This window comes from Sciurus vulgaris (assembly GCF_902686455.1).
Source record: "Sciurus vulgaris genome assembly, chromosome: 9".
Lineage (NCBI taxonomy): Eukaryota > Metazoa > Chordata > Mammalia > Rodentia > Sciuridae > Sciurus > Sciurus vulgaris.
Window position 1 is genome coordinate 3,505,189 of NC_136469.1, and position 4,408 is coordinate 3,509,596.

Consider the following 4,408-nt stretch of genomic DNA (forward strand, 5'->3'; position numbering starts at 1 on the left):
CCGGGCTCTCCCGCCCCGCCCGCCCCCGCGCGCCCCGGCCGGGTCTCAGCACGCCTGCGTGGGGCGCGGCTCGGCCGGTCCCGTCGCAGCTGCGCAAGATGAGCGGGTCCCGCGGGCCTGGGTGCGGCTCTGGGCAGCCGCGTTGGCACCTGCAGGGCCTCGGGACGGCCGGTCCGGGCTCAGCGGGAAGGCTTTGGGAGCGGCCCGGACGCGGGATTTGGGGCTCCCTGCCCCTCGCCGCCTCATTCCGCCGCTCCGACTTAGCAGTCCGCGGGCATCTCTTCGGAGGCATGGTCATAGCACAGCCAAGGACGGCGCGGTGGTTTCATGTGTTTTGTTGTTGTTTGCACTGTAGGTTGAACCCAGGGACTCCTAGACACTGAGCCACATCCCTCGCCCTTTTTATTTTTTGCTTTGAGACAGGTCTCCCTAAGTTGCTTAGGGCCTCGCCAAGTTGTTAAAGGACGGTGCGTCCTTGACCGTAGCCGAAGCCCGAAGCTTCGAAGGCCATTTCCCAAACTCTTTGGGGTTTGTTTTGTTTTGTGTGAAGGATTGCTTTTTAGACGACCTTCTCTTAAATTTATAGCCCTCTAGTAGTATATGTGGGCTACTTCAAACCTCTGCCCGAATCCCTTGCTACTTTCAAAACCAGCCTGTAACTTTGTGAGCCTTACGGTGCAGTCAAGCCCCCACCCCGTTGGTTAGACATGAAAGGTTTAAGCAAATGGCAAGGGCAGAGGGCAGGGAGAGGTCACACAGTGTCGCGACAGGGCCATGCTGGAGGAGCAAAGTAAAGACACTGCCCTGCCATGACTTGCGGGGGTGGGTTGCTGGGAGGCGCCCACAGGGGCCAGGAGATAAGGCCAGAGAACAAAAGCTGGCAACACTAGACAGTGTCCTGCACGGGTATTCTGGGATTTTAAGTGCAGCATGTGCAGAAGGCAGACAGCAGGAAGAATCTAGTCTTTGAGAACAAACGTGGCTCTTTGTACAAGTCCTCATTTTCTTCACATATGAGCCGTCTGCTTAATCTGTCCCTGACCAAGTCCCAGCAGAGAGGAGGTGCTCTGGAAGGGGAGGAAGTTTGCAAAGTCAGTGGAGCTTGCCACCTTCCTGCATCCAGACCCTCAGCTTGCCTTTCCTCTTCCCCAGGAGCCTCCTGTGTACCGAACCAAGTCTCTGCGAGGCGGTACCTCCTGTCCCATGACCCTTTTAAAGACACAGATCTGTCGCTCATGCTCCCCACTGTCTGCTCTTGGCCATGGCCGCTCCTTCAGTCCTTTGCCCATGTCACTCACTCAAACTCCATTTTCCTACTTTAACTTTCTACTCGGCCTGTAGTGGAATTAGAACCTAAGACAGCCCATAAGCTAACAATCACTGGTGTCACAGGAAAATGGTGCTCTAACTGGGTTCATGGCTTTGCTTTATGTCCTGCAGCTAAATAGTGACAGATAAGTTATTAGACCCAGAGTCTTGATAGGCCCCTGATGTCTGGAAATACGATCAGTACTTCTTTTACTACCAGTTTCACTGACTTATTCAACTGGGGCCAGCATAGCTCTAGGCTCTGGGAAAACACACTCAACAAAGCAAAATCCCTGCCCCCAGGGGTCAGACATCCAGGTGGAGCAAACAACAGCACAGAGCCAATATCCAGTGGGATGGGTGCTGTCTAGAAAAGAAAGCAGGGAACAAAAGGAGCCCTGCTTCCAAAGGTGGTCTGGAGGTGCTTCCAGAAGACTTGAGCAGACGCCCAACTAGTGCAATTTACTTATGTTGTCAACTATTTCCTGAGTACCTGTGGAAAAGGCATATGAAGATGTTACACCTTAATATTGTAGATGAGGCATTTATACAATGTACACTCAAATGAGAGATAGACTATAAGTCATGAAATGACTTATGAAATGCATAAAATGCAATTAAAATGTAACTTCTGAGGAGGAACAACTAATATTTTGTTAACAGATTTAAAATGATGTGGCATTTGAATTAGGATATGAGGGAGGATATTTTATCAGGTAATGAAGGGGAATAAAGTGTGCAGTTAAGTGAACTGCAAAACCAAAGGATCAGCCCGTTGTGGTGTGTGAGCTGAGCTTTCTCAGCACCGGAGTGGAAGGTGCACGGAGAGACTGCCACAGGAAGACTGCGTGCCACCGTGTGGCGGACTGGGGGCAACCGACACTTCTTAACTGCTGCATGGCATCAGTGAAGGGCACTGTGAATCTCCTTGCCTATCTCCTAAAAGCAAGCATTTGTCACTGATCCCCCAGAATTCCAGCCAGTGTCCAAAGGTCATGCTCAGAATCTCTTCCAGATTCTTGTTATCTTTCTCCTCCTACTCAGACTCCCTCCTGTGGGTTTCAGCCTGGTCCTTTCTCAGGGTGCTGTGTGTGTTGGTCAGTTAAAAGTGCTGCATAATAATTTTGTCCTCTCTATTGTACTGTCTTGTATTTTTTTGAATAATGGATCTCAGCTAGCTTTTATGAGACAATCAGATCACATCCATTTTCTTTGGGGGAAACACCAAATGTCACACAACTGATTTACAAACACACTGTTGAAACTCAATTTATTTGTAAACTCAGATTTTCCATTTCACTCTTTCCCTCAGTTTTTCAGATCATTCAGAAACTGGCCAGTTTATTCTAAACAAGTCACTGAGATACTCTATGTCTAATATTTTGATCATTGTCATGCTACTTCCCTTGATGACTGACTCATAAAGAGCAGAATGTTCTGGACTTTGTATGAGTTGGAACAGAGCAGCTTTCCTCTAATTCTAAAGGACCTGAACTTTTTTTCTTTAGAAAAACTGATTTTCTACCAGTCTACATTTTAAATTTTATTTAATAATTTTCTATTTATTGTGAATTGTGGTTAAAGAAAAAGACAAGACAGGAAAGTGAACTAAGAGGCAGAGGAAACAAGAGAATGGCAGAAGATCAGGGTACAGAGGGAAGGGAGGGGGCCCACGTCCTGTGGGAGCTGGAAGGAGCTGAAGCCAGAGAGAAGTGGATGCGCCTGCATCAGTGATGAAACTCGTACAAAGAATGTGCGTTCTCTGATCCTCGGTTTTCTTGTCTGCACTGGGGCTTGGGATTCAAGGAGCGCGTTCTGGGAAATGCCTAAGAAAGTGCAGACAGAGTGGTTCTTCCCCAAGGCTCCTCCCCTTTCAAACTCTCACTACCTTTTCAGCTCCTGTTCCGATGACCCAACAAAATCTCACATTAAAAGCAAAACCCACCTTGGCTGGACCCGGCGCTCCACTGCATCAGGAATATCCCGTCACCAGCCCATTCTCAGGGTCCACAGGTCAACTGTGGCGCCCACAGACCCTCCTGGAGCCATTTCCCTGCTATGTCCTCTTCTTCCTCAGGCCCTCAGTCACGGACCACTAGCCAGTGCGCTTGTTCTCCCTCTCGCTCTCGCCTCTCTCCTGTCCATGTGCTGGCCCACGCCCCTCCTCCTGCTGCCAAAAGCATCGCCTGCAATTTAACCCAGCCGCGGCCTTGGCCCATCTCAGCCATGCCTGAGGCCTCGACAAGAACAAAGGCGAGGCCACATTCCTCACCACCTCCACCCGGTCCCTGTCCATCATCACCTCTCCATCTGCAGGTTCTAGAATGCTGGCATCTGGCAGCGCCCCTTCGTTGCCTTTAGAGGTGAAGTGGTCGTGGCATCCTTGCACAGAACAGTGACAGCCTCTCCAGGCTGCTATAACCAAATGCCTTATGAACAACAGAAACTTACTTCTCACAGATCTGGAAGCTGAGCAGTTCAAGGCCAAGGCTGCAGGTTTGAGGTCTGGTGAGGCCTGCCTCCTCACTGTCAATCTCCTCACTTTGACTTCACATGGCAAAGGGAACTAGTCGCTCTGTGGGGTCTTCTCTCAAGGGCGCTAATCTGATCTTAAGGGTTAGCCTCCTCAACCCTCCCAAAGGCCCTGCCTCCTAATGCTGTCACCTTGATGGCCGGGATTTCAACACATCTGTTTGGGGGGGGCCCATTCAGACTACAGGTCTGGAGACACTTTCAGAGCCTCGTCCTGTGTGGTGTGCCACCTGCCCTTAGTAAGGTCCAGTGCTTACCAAGGAACTGACGTGGAGACCCTGCAGATGGTTAGCAGTCGCTGTCCTGTGGGGTTTTTATTCAAAACGTGTCTTCATCCAGTCCACTGTATATCAACTCGGGTAAATGACAAGGGCATCTCAGGGGAGTCTTTCAGATAGAAGGTCTTGGGTTCAGAGTCTCAAAGCTAAACATAAAAGTAGCAACAAAGACACTGTGCATACACACCAAAGGTCGAGCGCCCTGCAGATCAAGTTCACTGCCGACCCCAGCACCTGGCACAGCACCCAGTACTAGGAACCAGCGTGTCAGATGTTCTGAATGGATGAAG